A 20669-nucleotide genomic window follows, 5' to 3' on the forward strand; every position below is an offset into this window, starting at 1 on the left:
GGTGAGCATGCACAGCAACAATAACAACAACATGACCAACAATGTAAATACACAATATCATAACAACATTAATTACAGTCTCTGTGTGTGAGTGTTGGGCGCGTGAAGGCATAAAAATGCCCACCGCCTACAAGCCCGTGGCATGCAACGCGAGTGCAATAAATAGCTTTACTGTTGTTCTGGCGTTTTTGCTGTTGTTCTTCGGCTGCGGAGGGCAAAAGTGAGAGTCATCAACATCATCATTTGGTCAATGTTCACCGTGAAAAACTATTTTCCGTTCAATTTGCTGCAATGCATTCCATGAAGTATGTGTGCGTGTGTTGTTGCATTATGTTTGTGCTTTTTGCTGTTGTTGCTGTGTTGTTGTGGTGTTTTGTGTGAAAAGCGCTGCGGTGTGAACGCTTTGCACGCAATTTGTGTTCGAAAAATTGTAACAATTGTTGTCGCTGTTGTTGTTGTTGTTGTGAAAAATTATATATATCTTACTTTTAATTTCGAATTTCCCGAACCATTTAATATTGATTATTATTGTGCATATTTGGGCCGCATTTTTTGTTGTTGCCTGTTGTTGTTGTTATTATCAATTTTTTCCCAACTCATGCAACGATTGTTTGCGTTTCTTTTGCTTCGCTTTGTTCGCTGCATCTTCCCTTTTTTGAGCTGAAAGCGTTTTGTGCTGGCTTCATTTCACTTTTGTTTGTCTCTTTCAGTTTTTTTTCTTTTTTTCGACGACTTAATACTCACACAGTTATTGAACATTTTGTCTGCCTGCATTTTTTGTACCGTTCACTTTTGTTTTTCAAATTTAATGCATTTGTTGCATTTGTACTTTTCGTGTTGTTGGCAACATTTTTGTGCCTCCAAAGTGGATGGGCCGGTGTGTGAAGCTGCTGCAAGTGATTTGTATGTATGTGAGTATATATTCATGTGTATATGTTAGGGTAAAGTTTAGACGCCAGCCAATGTCTAGCCATGCCACATTTGCTAACTGTCCATCAGCTCTTCTGCCTTTCTAGAAAATGTCGACATAAAGTATTTATACACACATCTATACATACATATCAACATTATACCAAGGACCAATAAGTGCTTATGTTAAGTCGGCTTTTATAACGTGTTGTTTTTGTCAATTTTAGACTTTGTATTTTTTACAACATTTTATTGACTCTCATAAGATTCCCTTTAAACGGTAAATTCTTTCTCTTTCATTGAGCACTGACCTTTATTTTGTTGTATGTAGTAGTATGAGCCATCAACAACATGGCATACAGCTAATTATTCCGTATATAACTTAAATCTCATTTACACCCTTTAGGTGCAAATTCAAATTATTATAACAATCCATTCTCAAGGATTTTTGTGTCTTGACATCAATAGCACTTTTGAAACGAAACTGGAAATGAGAAAACAAAAATGAAAACATGTGACAATAAATTGGAACTTTCATCCTATTTGCGAAAGCTTTTAAAAGCTTTCGTCCACTTCCTATTGAAAATTTTTCGTGGCAATCATGTACTCAGAGACAGTCACACTCTTTACTCCTTTGCTTTGGACAATCTTCACACGATAACAATAGTTTATTAACCGAAAGAGATTCCATAATCGAAGCAGAAACTTTTTGGAAACATCTTGAGCCCATCACAAATTCGATAATATGATAAATATCAGTATAAGTTAATAAGTCTGAATCGTTTAAAATATGGCTCAACTCTAAATTAATACATGCAGGGCAGTCAAAATGATAGAACTGAGATAATTATACTTCACCATATCTCAGACAAGAGGATGGAGCCATGTGTAGAAGATCACGCAAGTGAGAAAAGTTCTCTGAGCGTCATTCACTTGGGAGTGGCCAGCAACGATTCTTTTACATATGGCTCAAGCAGCTTACGACTTCCGGTCTTAGACCAAGTATCCTCTGAGTAGAAAAAAAACATCCGTTTGAAGGCGAGCTATAGTGAGAAGGCGAAACATCCCTCCCCAGCATTTCGCGCTGGGTTTGGGACCCGCCACGTAAAAAAAACCATCCCCAGTGAAAATATCAAAACAGCCACGGATGAGAGACCTCTCCTTTGATAACAACCACTGCAAGCTCATTAAGGATTACGATTTAATTGCATGCAATTGGAATGTTCGGTCCCTTAATTGGGAAGGTGTCGCTGCCCAGCTGGTCGATGTCTTCGTAAGAGCAAAGGTTGACATCACCGCCGTCCAAGAAATGTGATGGACGGTATAAGGACTGAGAAGGTTTAGCTGATAATAGTAATACGCAGTCCCGGGCTCTTTCAGACGTCGGCGAAAACCCTGGGCAAGCGTCCATCAGAATCAAGGCGCTTACCGAAATGGCTGGCAGGCTAATACTGTTCTCACCTCCGTCTTGTTAAAACGCTGGAAGATTTTCAAGTACGTTCTATGCAATCGCCATAATTTTTTGGCCGTATAGGTTCAGTTGAGATGAGCACCTGATTCGTACACGAACCTGACTCTCAATATAATCTCCCATTAGGATCAATTACCGCGTGACCTCCCGCTTGCATATACAACCACGCAATAACAAAAAAAATCCTAACAGAAATAATAACAAAATAAAGATGACCAAGGCGAAGAATACAGGACCGTCATCGGTAGAAGTAGTAGGATACTTAGATCCCCTGCACTCATCATTCACTCCAAAACAACCCGAGAAAACTGGAGAAAAGATAGCCTCAAAGGAAACTCCGGCCACACAGGCACCATCTGCAAAATGAATAGAAGGGAAGAGCATCCCAGTTGACACCACAGGAGGACCTCAAAACTCACCAAAACAATAGTACATTACCCAAATGAGACGGACAGAAGAGAAGTCCCTAGTAAAATTCGCTTCTCCAATAACTGGGTTGGTGATTATGGGCAGGCCACTACGAGTATATCAATAAGCAACTGGCAAAATTATTTGTTTAACCATAAAATCTCGCACTTGAACTATTTTTTGTTGTTTACTAACATTTGTGGGTGTCTGAAAATTATAATTTATATCGAGGATGCACTAATTTCAATATTTTTCGTCGATGTACCGTGAACGCAATATTAATAAATTCTCAAACACATGCACCGTACACATATTTAGACATTTGCACTTGCAAAATTACGAAATTCCGTTGCAAGACATGAAGCGCACCGCCACAAGAGCAGACAGGAGAAGACATAAGTTCCTTTGAGTAGCGTTAAACAGCAAATGGGGCGTTGCGCCGTCAAACACCCCACGCCAAAGTCATTCATTACACGCGTCCGGGCATTCGGCATTCGCGCCACTTGCAACATAATAATGCTGCTTTTGTTGTTGTTGCTGCTGCTGCAATGAACTAGGAATTTCGGGCAACCGGTCGGTGTGCTGCGCCAGCAACGCGAAAATATATAGCCGAACTCAATGATATGCAAGTAATGTGTGGCAGGTAAGCTGGTGTATGCAACATTATGTGGCGCATGTGGCAAGCAACCAAAATATAGTGACTGAGCTTTTAGCTTTAAATACGAAATTTATTTATTATGTTGTTCTGGTTGTTATTGTTGGCATTTTTATGCGCTGCTTTTTTGTCGTTGTTGTTGTGCGCTGCTAAACACGTTCTGTGGCCATTTGTTGCACTAATATTTCAGCGTTGCGGCCAACTTAATTCTTTTTTCACTCTTTTGCGATTGTGCAACAAATTCGTGCCTGCGCTCCTGTTGCATGCAACGCCGCTATCTGCTCATGCCACCTTCTGTGCGCCGTACATACATACATACATATATATATGTATGTATATGTTGTATGTTGTGTTGCACGGGAATTTTCGCCGGCTGCCATTCGCCGGTATTTAAAACGTTGAATTATTGATAAGCTAATTTGCCATGTCTGACCCAAATAATTTATTAGCTGCGATTCGGGCAAAGGAGGCTGACACCGGCGTCCGTGCCGCCATGTCATGTTTGCCATGAAAACTTAATATTCATGCAACAGCCATAAAACACGCTAAGAATCATAAAAAGATAATGCCGAATAAATATGCGCCAACAAAGCGGCGCGAAAAAGAATGCTGAGTAGAGCAAATCCGCGTGGCGTAAAAAGAAATGTGGAAAAGCGCTGGAAAATCGCCCCAAGGAAAATGTCAGTTAGATTGCCCAGTTGCGCACGCGCTGTTACACTTTAGACGCGTTAGCGACGCTGTTCAATTCAAGTATGGAGAATTTCTGGAATATGCAAATTTCGGCTTCAGAAAATTTTGATTTCGGGATCCCGAAATATTTTCTGGGACTGTGTAGGATTTTGAAAATTTCAGTAAAAAAATTCATTAAATATTTTCGTCACATCGAATCGGCGAATTTTGATTTCGGGATCCCGAAAATTTTTTCGGGACTGGACTGGATTTCGTAAACTTATGAAATAAAATTTATTTAAAAATTTCCACATATCAGATCGGCAAATGTTGATTTCGGGATACCGAAAAATTTCGGGATTTTGCAAATTATCGGTAATCCTTAAAATATAAAACATAAAAAATATAAAACAATATTATCACCACGAAAGTGCAATTATGCGGCACGGTATCCCAGCATGCGGCATACCGCAGTTACCTTACAAGTAACCATAACAGTGTAGCGCACTGCTTATCATCGCTTTATTTTTACTTTGGGCTGCTTGTGATTTGCTGTGACCGCGCGCGCGCATGCGCACTGATTACAAATCTTTGTGTTTTTATTTATAGCCCAGCCGAGGTGTTTGCGGCGTGCAGTTGCTGCCGCGCCGTTGTTACGGCATCCGTTGAGTGGGCGTTAAATGGCAAATTTGCACGCGCGCGCCTTGCCGTGAGGGCCAAACGTCGCAGCCCAATACCGCAACAATGTGGCAAACAGTTGGTTGTAGGTGGCAAGCAATATGCTGCTGCTCCGTTGTACTATATTAAGAAGTATGTATGTATGTGTGAACATGCCGCGGTGCGAAGTGTTAAACTGTTTAAATAACAATTTGCTGTGTTGAAAAATTGAAACGGTTTGTTGAACTTGACATTTGAGTGTCAAAATGACGCGCTTACGACTCTTATGTGGCAGCTCGACGAAAAGGTGCCGTCATCATTAGCACCTACATACACACATACAGACATAAAAATGACTTGTATATAATATTTACCGCTATGGTAAGTGGGATGATTTAATAAAATTTCGATGTTTCAGTGTTTTCACACATTTGACATGAGTTATTTTCGAAACAACTTTAGTAATTTTTCCAGCAAAATGGAAAGGCTTATATCGGATGATTAATAAAATTTCGACTAGTCTCTTAATGTGAGAGATTGAGTAATTTCACACATTTGAGTCCATGAATTAATATTGACTCACCATAGTCTAAAGGCGTTAAATCGCATGATCTGGGTGGCCAACTTACGGGTCCATTTCTTGAGATGAATTGTTCTCCGAAGGGGCTACGTCAAGTCTAAAGTCTACAGAAATAAGCCAGCAACTATTCCAGCTTTGGAAGACGACATTTCCGAAGAAATTCGGGCTATTCCGGCCGAAATGCTCGAAAAAGTTGCCTAAAATTGGACTTTCCGAATGGACCACCTAAGACGCAGCCGCGGTCAACATTTAAATGAAATTATCTTCAAAAATAAATGTCATGAACCAATCTAACGTTTCAAATAAAGAACCGATGAGATTTTGCAAATTTTATGCGTTTTTTTATCTTTCAAATCACCCGATATATATACATGCACTGAATTTGCTTGGGGATATCTTTCAAGCTTTATCAATAATTTTTCATCTTCATGGAGTATTCATATATTGGAGCAGCTCTTGTCTAGTCTGTCCAAGATTTTTGAGCTTGACAGCAAGGTAAGAAGAGAGAACTGTAGAGTCTCGAATACTACTTTACCATAACAGATACATGAGAATCGAATAAATTTGAGGAGTTGGTATATTAGGAAGAAATGATTGATATTTTTGACAACTAGCTGGCGTTTATATTGTTCGAGCTGTTTGAGCCGACGGTTTCTTTTGTTTAGAGTATGATAACATCGGACATTGTTATTTGAAAATTCGACGAATTTAACGATGTCCAATGTAGGTAGCAAAGACTTTTAATTCAAAAAAAGAGTTTCGATCCCTTTTCGAGTTCTCTTTTTGAAATGATTAAACGGAAGTATTAGACATATAGTACTGGAAGCTACATTCCAGGGATATAAACAACAGAGGTCATACGCGAAAAAAAAGAAGGCTCTTTCAAATATTTAGTAAAATTCTCTGAGATTTATTCGATTCTATATAACTATTCTGTCTTTTCTCAAAGTAGCATTTCAAGGATTCCATCCAAAAGGTACTGCGCCGGCTTGGCTACCATAAATGAATGAAGCTAATTTTCGATATCTTTATCTGATGTGAACCGTGAAAGGGTGTTCTGTATCTACCAGAATAAATGGTAGTATGAAGTGACAAGACCTGAGCTATAAGGTGAGTAAGGCAAAATTTCCAAGCCGCTGTTTTTTAAATAGTTTTTAACTAGTCTTGCAGCATTGTCATGATGGAATATTATTCCTTGCTGTCTAGTCGCGAGTTCTGGCAATTTTCGCCAATCGTTCGCTTCAATTTGATGAGTTGTTGTCGGTAACATTTCCAATTACTGGTTTCACCCAGTTTTAGAAGGTCATAATACGGTATGCCCGACTGATTTCAACATATACAGAACATTGCCTTTATGGATATTCGACTTTGTTTTTGATTTGGCTGTTTGGCTAGGCCACATTTGTGATTTTTGCATTCGCGGTTTGTCGGTAGAATTTTTGACATACAAAATTCTTTCAATCCATATCGCACCCGATTTATTTGCTTTTGAATGTATCTGACTGCGTTTGAAATACTTTCTTAAACATTTTCTTCGTGAGCAAAGTTGTGAAGAAAGTCTTACTATTTTTTGCTCATAGTAGTACATTACCGAATCTTATTTGGCTTGGTGACCTTTTGAAAACTAATTCTAATTTTTCGGGAGGAAGTTAAACAACCATAATTATTTGAAATCAGATCAAACGTTCCACTCACTTCCTCTATATGCTAAGACGATGAAACCTACTCGCATATTACTTCTAATTTAGCCACGTGACGCGTTTACCGTCGTGACTTGTGCGATGCCATTGATTTAAGCCCCTTAGCCATCTATCACTTCTACTTTCCTTCAAATTAAGCTTACGATTTCTAAACTTTGAAGATAGACTTAAGTCATACCGCCTTCGTATTGAGTTCAACCGAAGCGGTGTGTGGCCAATAATTTTCCATGAATCTACAGTTGGCATGGCATAAGCAAAACATATAAGTGTGCGTATATGTAAGCACTGTGGCTCCTCACGCTTAAACGCCTTAAACGCTTAGCTAATTCGGCACACCTAACCAAAAGCTGTTGCCGCCATTCTCGGCGTTTGCTGGCGGCAGTCTTCAGCGCGTCTAGCATAAAGTCTCGTAAAGTAGTTAGTAAATACTTCAAGTGTCTGCATGCGGCAAGTTGGCGCACAAATTCACTACATGTGCTTGCGCTGTTGCTAAGAGTTCTTAGCGGCGAAACTTTGTGTGTCTAACAAACGCAAACTGCTTGCAACATATTGCGGCAGGTTAGCGCGCGTTTCATTTAAGCTGCAATTCCATTAATACCGCTTGTTGTTGTTGGCATGCATGCAGTTATTCGCGAGTGCCGCTGCCAGCCCATTCATCAATCCTTCCACCCATCGGTTGGTGGTTGTCTTTCAACGTAAATTCATTGATCTCGGAAGTAGCAAAGAGACGATCGCAAACGAGCGCGAAAGTACTTATTTGGCGACTCACGATGCCAAGACGCTGAGTGTTGGTTTGGCTGTATGTCTGTCCGATGTGTGATTATCGCGCGTTGCAGTCGATAAAAATGCCAACTAAACGCTTCCTATTGATCGCAAAGTGATAAGCAAAAATGTGGCCAAGCGTTGACAGCGGGCAATTCAAGGACATGTATACGAAGTTATGTTGACTTTCGTAGATTGCGCTAAGAAATTGAAAGGGGGTTTATATTTCATTTAAATTTTTGATTTTTGTGGGAAGTGTCAACAGTTTGTAGTCCATAAAATTAACAGGAATAATCTAGGGCCTAGTAAAAATATATTAATCATTTTTCAAATAGTTAGATTTAGTATTCTGTAACTCGAATTGTTACGAATTGGCTCTAGAAATCTTTCTATTAAAAAATCTTCTCAGACAGTTTTGAGATTGCTTAATGCTTAATCGAGTTCGACCACCATGTAAGCATTGCTTTGAATGCCCTGAACTAGGGTTTGGAATCAATTAAATAGATTAATTATCTTAATTTTTACGTTTAAGTCTTTCTCTTTATCTTTATCTTTCTTTTTATATCTTTATCTTTATCTTTATCTTTATCTTTATCTTTATCTTTATCTTTATCTTTATCTTTATCTTTATCTTTATCTTTATCTTTATCTTTATCTTTATCTTTATCTTTATCTTTATCTTTATCTTTATCTTTATCTTTATCTTTATCTTTATCTTTATCTTTATCTTTATCTTTATCTTTATCTTTATCTTTATCTTTATCTTTATCTTTATCTTTATCTTCTTTCTTTATCTTTATCTTTATCTTTATCTTTATCTTTATCTTTATCTTTATCTTTATCTTTATCTTTATCTTTATCTTTATCTTTATCTTTATCTTTATCTTTATCTTTATCTTTATCTTTAGCATTGTCTCTATCTCAATATCTCTGCCTTTCTCTATGTGACTTTATCTTTATATCTATGTATTTTATATACTTACAGTTAATTTTTTACACACCCACTCCACCATATTCTAACCTTCGTTGTAGCCCATCAAAATATTATTTTTAACTTCCTCCAATTTCAACAAGCTCAAAGGGAATTGCATCGCAGCACAAGTCATAGACAGAGCATACCCCAACAACAATGGGGTTCGTCGTCCAAGCGCCACTCGTCATCGGACCACTTTATGCCACTTGGCAGTGCGCTCACGTAGCAGCGCTTAGCGAGCGAAACAAGCATCAAAGCGATGAATTCATGCTAAGCTACTAGGACAATTTAAATTGCAATCGATTTATTGCAATGCAATTGATTGCTACACAATTATTGTCAATAAGCGAATAAGCCCCGCCGAACAACGGCACGCCGACAAATTGCTGCGCCACCAAAGTAGTCGGGCGGCGAAGACTGTGAGACGCTCAGCTATGTCGGCGACTAAGTTGTCGGCGTCGAACACCCTTTATTGACATTGGCAATGTGCGCTCGTAAATTGAATTGAATTGCCAGCAATTTGCCAGCACCAATTCATTTAGGGCACTTTGCGCGCGCACCATCACACGCTCGCCCATTCACTCGCTCGCGGAGCCCTTCATTTTGTCCGCGCGTGGACAGACGGCACACTTGGGTGATCAAAGACAATTGATTGCTGGCGATTGGAAGCTGTCAGGAAGGGAGCATTTTTTGCCGGTGCTGTGTTATTTCGATTCTTCCCAGATGGCGAACACTGAGAAAAATGATTTTTAGAACGAAGGGACGAAACTTTGGTTTGGTTTATGTCTGAGAATACTTAATCAATTTTTCTGTTAAGTCGGGTATTTCATTCTTGAAGATCGTAACGCTAATTTTTTTCCGTGTAACATTGATAAACCAGCAATTGACCTTCAATGCGATGCTTCGACCACCCGTCTGAAAAATAAAGAAATGTGTAATTGACAAATACAAAAAGTATCATCAATGAGAGAATATCTTTATCACATTTACAATAAAATGAAATATTTCAGTATTCTTTTCTAAGAAATTGGTGCTAAAATAGCCAATGGACATTTTTATGCTACGTGTTTCCAACAAAATATTGAACGGAAGGGCTAAGTTTGGCTGCAAACGAACATTTTATACTCTTGCAACTTGCAAGAACCAAAGCCAGGGAAATATATTAAGGTGCACAACTTCAACCACAGGATCGGAATTCAAGCAATTTTATATACATACATGGATATTGCTCATACACTGATCGCCATATTTGACATAAGGTTTGTTAGTAAAACGAATATCATCATAAGTTGTATGTGGGAGTTTTGGGTAGGATTGGCAAGATTTTTATCTATTTTTGCCAATACAATTAACATGCCACAGACTTATGAAATGCTTTCTGTGTTTGATTAAGATACCTCACATACCATCACTAATTATGTGGTAATGTCAAGTCACCCGGAAGGTCGAAAGTCCTTATGTGCTTATTATACTTTACAGCGGTACTTTTTGCGGTATAGACATCTTTATTTAAAAATAAGTTAATGATTTATTATTTATCAAAAATATTAACAATTAAAAACAAAACAAAATCAGCTATAGATTAAGGGGTTATATCTACTTGCGAGGTAGAAAATACGCGTTTTTTGTGAATTTTTTCCAAAGAGGCATTTTAAACTTTAACAATCAGCGGTCTATGTATTAAAAAAAGTATTGAGATCCCCTAGCTCCTGTAGATGATTGCGGAGAGACAAATCCAAAAAGTGCTTGGCGGTGAGCAAGATATCTCTGGTCCAAATTATCTGAAAACCAAAAACCAAAAATATTTAGTTTTGTGATAAATAAATACAGGTAATGATCGAAGGTCTAGTCAAAATTTTGATTTTTGACAAAATGGCGGCTGTTCAAAAAAAAAAAAAATTCAGTTTTTCATGAAAATTTTACACTTCAAAGTGGCTTAAAAAATCGAAATTATTGTCCAAAACCTTATTCCTTCGATCATTACCTGAAAAATATATCTGAGTAAGTCGTGTGACAAACCGATCGGTTTAGCGGTTTCGAGAAATTTTGCTCACCGACTCAAAACACTGTTTTGAGATAATTTTTAAAGTTTCGGGAACGGCTACTTCGTGCTCCGCCTAAAACGCTCATTCTCTGAAACTAATTTTCGGATCGATTTGAAATTTTCAGAGAATATTATTAAATATATGTACATTCAAACAAAAAGAAAATCGATTTTTTGAAAATCGCAAGTGGATATAACCGCTTAAATCATTTGAAAGTTAAGGAGCTTTACAAAACGTGCTGAAATTTAAGAGATGCGTTTAAAAAATGATATTTTTTATTTTTTTTAATTTAATTTCATTTATACTATAAACGAAATTAATGTTTTTTAATTTTTTTATTGAAACACGAACTTTAGGCTCGCTATTATTTTAAAAACAATAAAATTGGCCGTTTTTGCTTAAACTCAGAAAAGCTGATTTGTGTTTTAAATTAAATTAAAAACTATAATTATAATTAGATAATATAATTAAGTCTACTTATGTTTACCAAAAACATAAAAAAACAAAATTGAAAAAAAACCCGAACGCTCAAAAAAGTCAAAAAAAAAAAAATTGAGAAAGTATAGTGGTAAGGTTTGCGTGGCCACGAGTGTACCATTATAAGTTAAGGATTATCCCTTAATTTCAGTGGTAGTTCTGTAGCAACATATTGGAAAAGTATGAAAAGCATTTGCATAATACATAGATTTCGGACCGAAAATTTATTTTTTTGTGAGAAATTCATGATATTTTCTTTTCCAACTCATTTAATAAAGTATTTACACAAAAATAAAATATCTATATGCATGACCCATAACAAGCAAATGTCATCAATTCCAACTAAAAGTATTCTGCCATACCAATTCTGTCATTTTGTCTAGGGAATGTTGCCGTTGTTTAACACTTTAACTGGGAACAATCTAGCAGTTGAATATACTTCATTCAACGAGTAGTAGGGTTCAGCGCCACATCAAATTCTCTTTTGAAGAAAACGAATTAAAATTTTATCTGTGACAAAGTACTAACTTAAGGGGCTGTAACCAATTGAGAGCTTCAAATTTCAATCAAAATGCCTCTTCTAAAAAATATTCACCTCAATGCTGGTTTTTTTGACTTGCAAGTATAACCCTTAAATAAAAAGCACTAAACTGAATATTTTAGTAGTTTGAGCAGTCGATAAATGGCAATTTATTAAATCTGCAAGAAATTACAATATAAAGAATATTGGAAATTAGCCACAGAGTCAACAGCATTCAACTTCGATATTAACTTTGATCTGCTTCAGTTCATCAATGGGTTAAGTGAAATCGCGCTACTATTTTCATATCATTCACAAAATGGGTTAAGTGAATTTGTAATCTTTCAACGTTAAACAAATATTTCCACTTTGACTTACAGTTTGGAATTTAAAGTATTTTTATTTATATTTAATGGACTTTCTCGAGGGCATTAATTGTACAACGACAAGAATGTGCAGCAGAAAAATGTGTAAGCGAAGCCAACGCTATAAGTTTATTACTAGAGTTAGTAGCTTCAATAAAAATATTGTGATGAACTCTTTATACATACATAGGGTGTTTTTTAAGAGGCCGTGAAGTTTCATTTTAAATAAAACTCAGAAAACCTGTTCGCATTTCAAATATGCTTATTTTTGTTCATCGCTGAAGATGAGTTAACATAAAATATACACATACATACATATTTGACAGTTCGTATGACAGTTAGTAGCTTTTAATACTTTGACAGTTAAGTTAAGGTTGAAAGCTTGTTTGATAGAGAGTTGACAAGTTGTGTGAGGGTGAATTTGACAGTTAGATTGAAATGAAATTTGACAACTAGCTTGGCATGAAAATTTACAATCTAGTTGGGCATTGAAATTGACAATAAATTTTACAGCTTATTTAGCTAGTTTGACATGAAAATTGACAGTCAATTTGACAGCTAAATTTTACAGCTAATTTGAAAGTTTGAAGTGAAATTTGACAACTCGTTTGGCATGAAATATAACAGATAGTTTGGCATGAAAATTGACAGTCAATTTGACAGCTAAATTTTATAGCTAATTGACAGTTATTTTGAAATGATATTTGAAAGGCAGGTTGGCATGAAATATGACAGCTAGTTTGGCATGAAAATTGACGGTCAATTTGACAGCTAATTTGACAGTTTGAAGTTTGACAACTTGTGTGTCATGAAATATGACAGCTAGTTTGGCATAAAAATTGACTGTCAATTTCACAGCTAAATTTTATAGCTAATTTGACAGTTAGTTTCATATGAAATTTGTCAGTCAGTTTGACAGCTATCCCTTTAGGAAATCATTTACCTCTAAAAAATCTCCCAATGCTTAAAACATAAACTCAAAATATTTGCATTAAACAGTGCTTCATTATTTGCATTGAACTCAGAGGTCATGAGATAGGTACACTGCATTGGGAGCAGTCTGAATATCACTGTAACTATTTTTCTAATTCCTAGGTATGTAAGCACACATGCATATGTTGATTATTTATGCATCCATTTAATGCTAGTGTATGTGACATTTCCCCTTAAAGGCCTTGACCGTACTAAAAACTAACTGTGGCACACATGGAAATTCTCCTTTCATTGATTGTCCTATATTCATAGATTTTTCGCTTTTCTTAACATTTGCTGGCATTTCAGTGCTCCACAGCGCCGCTGTAATGACATTAAACCGTTTTTATATGCTCATGTGTGTGTTTGTGTATGTTTGTGATATGCTAATTGTTGCAATAATTGCATGAACACCAACTTGCTACAACTTGTTGCATGCCACAAATGCTGTTATTGCCTAAAATGCTACAAAATAGCGGTAAAATCGCGGCAAAATCTACGAAATCGAAATATCTTCGCTTTCTTCGAAGGCGTCAATCAAATTTTTATGCTTGAATATGCAGACTTTGATTGTCTGCTGACTTTAGCGAAGGACGGGAAAATCTCGACTGCTTATTTGTGGTTTTTTTTTCAACATGACCAATTTATGAGTTGTGCCGAACATTTAGCAATACATATGTGTGTATGTATGTGTGTGCAAAGCTACCAAATCGAATCGCGGCAGAATCATTGAAGCACTTAAACAACAACAATAAACGCGAATCACCCATAACTGGTGGAAAATGTCACCTGAAATGCCGACATAAAATGTTAAGAATGCCGTTAACGTTTAAAAAGCGAAATTAAAATGACATTCTATAAAAACGATGCAGTAAAAGTTAAAATGAAATTTATAAAAATGCGATGCAGTAAAAGTTTGTTGTAGAAATTCGTAATGAAGCGCAAATATAATTCTCTGAACGCAAGTGTTAACATACCACATGCAAATGTATAAATATTGTTTATAAATTTTTAATTATACTTCTCTCAGATATAGGGTTATATATACCAAAGTGGTTAAGAGTTGATGAAACTTGGTACAAATCGGTATTGTGGCTAACATACAGTATTGTTGTTGTAAAATGGTTGTTGTAATGCTTGACGTGTTCTTTTTATATAAACATAGAAACAAGCGTATACATACATATAAACACATATGAGCGTAGATATCAACACTGACATGACGCTCATGCGCGCATTTGTAACATTTTTTATAAATTTTTAATTTTTTTATATTTTTTTTAATTTTTTAAAATTTTTAAATATTTTTTTTAATTGTTTTTCATAATCTTTTTTATTTCTTTTTCTAATTTTTTTATTTCTTTTTGTAATTTTTTTTAATTTGTTTAATTTTTTTATTTTTTTTTAATTAAAAAAAAAAAATTATTTTTCTTAGATTTTTTTAAATATTTTTTTTCATACTTTTTTTAATCTTTTTAATATTCTTTTTTTATAATTTTTTATATTTTTTTTCTAATTTCTTTTTAAATTATTTTTCTAATTTTTTTATATTTTTTAATTTTTTTTTATTGTTTTTTATTTTTTATTTTTTGTTTTGTATTTTTTTTTTTTATAATTTTTTCGTATTTTTTTCTTTCTGCGCCTTAATTTACTTTTGACTTTCACCCGAAAAATGACGAAAACATAGCAAGCGATTTAAACTGTAGCAAAGTGAACCAAATCAAAGCGTGTTTACACCAGTAAGGCAAAGCAAATAGAATAATACCAGAAAAATGTAATGCTATCATTGTCAACTGCAGCTACAATAACAACAACAAACCACAAAATGCCTGGTAAAACAAATTGTGTACAGCATTAAGTAAATGTTGCACGCATGCGCCAAACCCGCGACGAGTCGCACATAAATTACTCCCATGCATGCTTTGAAGCACATGCATACACACAGACACACATAGCGTGTGGTTTTGGTAGAACAGTTTTTGTAATTTTTGCTTGTGGTTACTTTGTTTTCATTTTCTTTTCATTTAAGCTTTTTTAAATACACTCGTGCGCGTGCGCGGCATATCAAACGGTGGCAGCACATCTGTCTCTCTCTATAATTGGATTACAACACTAAGTTGTTGCATGGGTTAATGCACTTCGTGCGGCATAAACAAATTCCAATTACAAGGGTCATAGAAAAGCAATAATGTTCGGAAAAAGCCGCAAATAAATATAAATGTAAGTGTCTATTTCTTTTTAATTATATTGCATTCTTATACTTTTACTATTTTAATTTTCTGACAAGTCTGTTTATAGGGTGAGATTTTAGGTGAAGATTTTTATATGTATAATGAACTTTAATGAACCAAATATGTACCATTTTGGCCGACCACTATTTGCCATTTTTCCCCTAGAAACATTATTCCATCAGTGTAAAAATTTTTTGGTTTCTCGGCGAAAAATTGCGATAAGTAATTTTCACAGGCTTCTCTTGAAGCCAACTTTACTCCATTAAGGGAGTTCTGCATTGACCGAAATAAATAAGAGTCAGATGGTGCAAGGTCAGATCTATATGGTGGATGCATCAAAACGTCTCAGCGAAGCTTTCCCAGTTTTTGCCGAGTCATCAGAGATGTGTGTGGTCTAGCGTTGTCCTGAATGAAGTCGAAGCCTTTTCTGTTGATCAGTTCTGGCCATTTTTTTCGATTGCTTGCGTCAATATCATCAGTTGTTGACAGTAAAGTGTAGAATCAATCGCTCGACCAGGCTGAAGCAGCTCATAGTGGATGATTCCTTTAGAATTCCACCAAATACTCAGCATAACCTTTCGAGGCGTCAATCCTGGCTTTGCGACCATTTGTTGAGCTTCACCACGCTTGGACATGCTCGTTTTCGCACATTATTGTCGTATTTCTTCTACTTTTCGTCTTCTTTTACTCGTACCATTCGCTTTAGAAATGGTACGATTTCATTTCGTTTCAGCAAAGAATCGCAGGTGTTAATTCGGTTCAATAAATTTTTCACAGACAATTCATGTGGAACCCAAACATCGAGCTTCTTTTTGTAGCCAGCCTTTTTAAATGGTTCAAAACCGTTTGATGATGAATGTTAAGTTCCTTAGCGATGTCATGGCTGCTTATGTGACGGTCCTGGTCAATCTTTTCCATAACTTCATCGACTTTTTCAACGATAGGTCCACCAGAGCGAGGTGCATTTTTCACATCCAAATTTCCAGAACGAAAGCGAGCGAACCATTGTTGTGCTACAAGAACGGATACAGCATCGCCTCCGTAAACTTCAAAACTTTCATTGGTGGCTTGCGTGGCGTCTTCCTTTTGTTATACAAAAATTTCAAAATATAGCGAATTTCTTCATCTTATTTTCACTAATTTTTGAACAGCTGTAACTTTTTTTCAACTTCCCCGAATTAATTATTTTTTTTGGTTAAATGAAGCTTAATATCTCACCGTTCCAACACTATACTGTATGGTATGACACAATGTGATTGGTAGCAGCACTGAAGATATATAAAAGATCTAAAAATAAAATACGAAAAGACTTTTTCGACTACCCAATATTAAATGTACATTCGTTACACAGGGTTTTCCATTAAAAGTCATAGGATTTGTTTAAAAAAAGCACCTTAATTGTTGAGAAAATCCAAATCTTTCTATCTAATGTGAAGTACAATCGATACAATTAAGTCTTGAATATAACATTACTCAAATGGCCTCCACGACTTCTTTAGCAACAACGAATTCGATGAACTCAATTTTCGAACACTTTTTCCCTAAATCAAGTCGCATGTCATGAATAGCACGTTCGATATTGATTTCTAAAGCTCGAAGAGAGTCTGGTTTATTGCTAAAGACCAATGACTTCAAATTACACCACAAGAAGTAGTCAAATGGTGTTAAATCACAACTTCTTGGAAGCCATTCAATGTCACAATTTCTTGAAATAAACGAATCTTAAAATTTTTCTCGCAATAGTTCGGTGGTTGCATGTAATCTCGTCTGGTTGGAACCAAATATAATAAATATTAACTTTTTTCAATTGCGGCCACAGAAAGTTGGTTATCATTGATCTAAACCGCTCTCCGTTAAACTTTCTTAAAAAATCGTTATCATTTTCGAGTTGTTCCAAGAAAAATCAGCAAATTCAAGACGTTTATGGTGGTTCAATGGCTTCAGTTCTTGAGGGAGAACAGTTTTATACCAATGCAAGTCCTAATTCTTTCTCAAACTACGCCAGGTTGTGGTGTAAGACAGTCCCAATTCTTGAGAACATATCAATACAAGATTTAAGATGGGCTGATAGATCGAGAAGACTGCAGGAAATATCTAGAGCAGGGCACCAAGGAAACAATGGAGCATCTCTTGTGCACTTGTCCCGCATTGGCAAAACTACAGTGCCATAGGATGATACACTGGAGGAGGTACCGATAGTGCGGCTGCCAAGCATGATCGCAAGCTTTAGTATTTATGACTACTGTATTTCCGATTAGACTTGAAATATATGAGAATTGCTATTTGTAAGCCAATATCAAGCTAAAATCTTTAAAGTAGTTCCAGAATATCGCAATTGAATATTGGTCAAGGCAAGCACGAACTGCAGTAGGTTCAATGTATTTCATGAAGTTCGAAAATTTGTACAATTTTGTTTGCACAAAAGCACAATTTCATTTCACCAAACAATTAATTGAGTATTTCGGGCAACTTTTTTGGCCTCCTACCCCTTGTGATCAATTGTCGGCAATTAAAAGACAAATTTCACGCGTCGTGCACTGGACGCGCGATTTCACGAAATTCCACGCCACGCGCAAGCGCACGTATCACATCGCACACACAAACACATGTGGCCGTATTTATTAGCAACCGCGCGCCAATGTCATTGGATGCCCTGACCAAAGGCTGGTCCGAACCCGAGCACACGCGGCAGCAGCAGCCACATTTGCATATGCAATTAAGAAAGTGCCGCTGACATCGCCTGGCCTTTCCGCCTACCAACACCGGTTAGCTGTTCGTTTTCTTTGTACACTCTTCTTCTTATTTCTCAAATGATGCAAACTAATATGTAGTAGCACTTTGGCGGCGACAACATCGTTTACGCCTGCGCCAGCTGGTTCCACTTTCAGTTTGAACCAAGGCGCTCTCGTTGTCGCGCCGCCGCTGTCCAATAGGCGCTGCCCAATCGCCGAATATCCACACCAGCGGCACTGCCATGGTCGCTGTGTCGTTGTCATCGCTTAACGCTGCCGTGCACGCACTACAACCGTCGCGGCGTGTTATCGGCTGCCTTGCAACATGACGCAGTGCAAATATATTCGCCTGCCGTTGATTTTACCAATGAAATTTCGGTACTTCTTTTATTGTTGCTCTTGTTTCCTGCGCGCTTTGCATACCAACGAACGACACTCGTCGTCGCCATCTACCAATTTCGCTCGTTCTTCGGCTCGCCGCTGTTCACCATTTATTTTATAAATTCAATTAAAGCGCTACAACTGAATGCGACAGCTGACAGAGCGTTCAATATGTTTGCCAAAAATGTTGGCGGTTAATTGCTAAGGTTAATAGGCATCTAGTTAGATATTCTCGCACCGTTTTCGGTGGTTCGGGACTTCGGTATCAAACATTTTTAGTTTCGAGATCGCAAAAAAATAATACGAGCAAAAAATTGTTGAAAAGTCGACATTCATAGTAACGATTTCTAGTGCTTCGAGATTTCGGGATCGATCGATTTTTATTTTTTTATGATTTTGGTATCGATAAATGATAGTTTAAGATCCCGAAATAATTCCAGACTTCGTTTTATATACTGCCGATCCATCGAATATTTACATATCCGTTACCGAAAACTACCGTTATTAGTGTTTCGAGATCGGGGATTGTAGTTATGGATATATAGAAACTCATAATACCGTTTTTAGCGCTTCGGGATTTTCCGCGATTGAAAAAAAGTTTTAGGTTTTTTATGCAAAAAATATGTATTCAGCTCGTTATAGTATTTCGGGATTATAAAATGTTAGTTTCGGGTTTTTTCATAAAAGCATTTATGGTCTCATGCCGAGGTGTATGTTAGTAAACCCGATATTCATAGTCACGTTTCGAAATTTCAGTGTCGGAAATTGTAGTTTTGGATAGATAGAAACTCATACAAATCGTTGTTGAGGTTTCGGCATTTCGGGATTGAAAAATTTCAGATTCGGGATCCCGAAAATTTTCCGGATTGAATTATTACATAGTGTTGAATACTTGCTTAGACTATGATAAAGTATAAAAAATATACGTACTCAGATTGGAAATGAAAGTAAACTCGAAATCTCTAGTTACGCATGAAATATCGAAGTTTACATATGTATGAGGACGCAGAAAAAGTAAAACTTTAAATGCATATTGCATATAAAGTCTTAATTGTGCTAACATAACAGCCAATTTTCAACATAACAGCCAATTTTCAAATTCGATAATTGCTCAGGATCCCGAAATAATAACAATTCAACTAAAGAAAAAAATCCATTATTCGAGAGAAATAATTATTGGAAATAATGAATAAAGAAATTGAAATAAAACAACAAAATGAATTTAGCGAAAATCCCGAAATTTCGGGATCCCGAAAATTTAATACCGAAAATTCGGGGTCACAGTAAAAGCACAAGAGTCGCGATATTCCATGTGCTGATAGCTTTAAACGTCACTAACTAACGCGTACAGCAAAACAGTGGCGAGTTGGGCAGCCAAAGAAGAATGTCTGAGTACATATTTTCATTACTATGCAACAACCGCTCTAGTTGCATGCAACTAACTCAAAACATATTCGCAAATACACAAATATAAACGCTTACAGTTATATGCGCGGCATACGAAATATTTAACTACATACCATAAATACACATGCAAATGAGTGTGTGTGCATGTGCTCTTGTTTGCTAGAAATGGACAACATTCTGCAGATTAAACATTGATATGCACCAGTTGTAAGTACTTATATTTGCAATTTTCATTTGTTTCGCCGTCTGTCTGTCTGTCTTCGTGTTACTGCTGCGCGATTTCTTGTTTGCTTTGCCTCCACTGTCAGCGTATATGACAGATCTTTCACTTGATAAGCATGGCAATGTGAGCGAGCAGCGTCTAACCAGATAGCGGTGCAAAAGTAATTGCGAAACTCAGCAAGAAATATGAGCATATGAAAGCCACAGGCGCTTGCTTGGAGGCTGCAGCCTGGAAGCTGGCTTCAACTTGTAGCTGTTCGTTTGTACGTGTGTGTGTGTGTGTGTGTGTGTATGTGGCTGTGTAGTGATTGCGATAAGTCGAATGAATGTTGTCTCGCTGTGCTTGCAATTTAGTTATTTTAATGTCCAATTTTTATATGCAAATTCCGTTGAAATGAAATGTTGAGCACAATCATTCGCTTTGGTTATTATTTGCAATTATTTATGAGTTAAATGGCCATTGTTTATAGTGGCATAAGAAATTGAAGTTTGCAATAGTTTTTGTGTTTGAATCTGTTGTTATTGTATTGTTT

The 20669-nt window shown here is 36.5% G+C and overlaps 2 long non-coding RNA genes across 5 annotated transcripts in view; one reads left to right on the top strand and one right to left on the bottom strand.

Annotated features, from left to right (window-relative positions):
- LOC126767064 (uncharacterized) overlaps window positions 1-20669 on the bottom strand; it is a 448370-nt gene that overhangs the window by 158546 nt on the left and 269155 nt on the right. The gene's annotated exons all lie outside the window — the stretch shown is intronic.
- Window positions 1-20669, top strand: part of LOC126767017 (uncharacterized) — a 145187-nt gene that overhangs the window by 47539 nt on the left and 76979 nt on the right. For 2 of the 4 annotated variants that reach the window (XR_007668986.1, XR_007668983.1), the window contains exon 3: window positions 15193-15383. The exons of the other annotated variants lie outside the window; for them this stretch is intronic. This is a non-coding gene — a long non-coding RNA (uncharacterized LOC126767017). The remainder of the gene's footprint in view (window positions 1-15192; window positions 15384-20669) is intronic. 4 annotated transcript variants of the gene reach the window in all.

The sequence above is a fragment of the Bactrocera neohumeralis genome, chromosome 2 (genome assembly GCF_024586455.1).
Source record: "Bactrocera neohumeralis isolate Rockhampton chromosome 2, APGP_CSIRO_Bneo_wtdbg2-racon-allhic-juicebox.fasta_v2, whole genome shotgun sequence".
Taxonomy (NCBI): Eukaryota; Metazoa; Arthropoda; class Insecta; order Diptera; family Tephritidae; genus Bactrocera; species Bactrocera neohumeralis.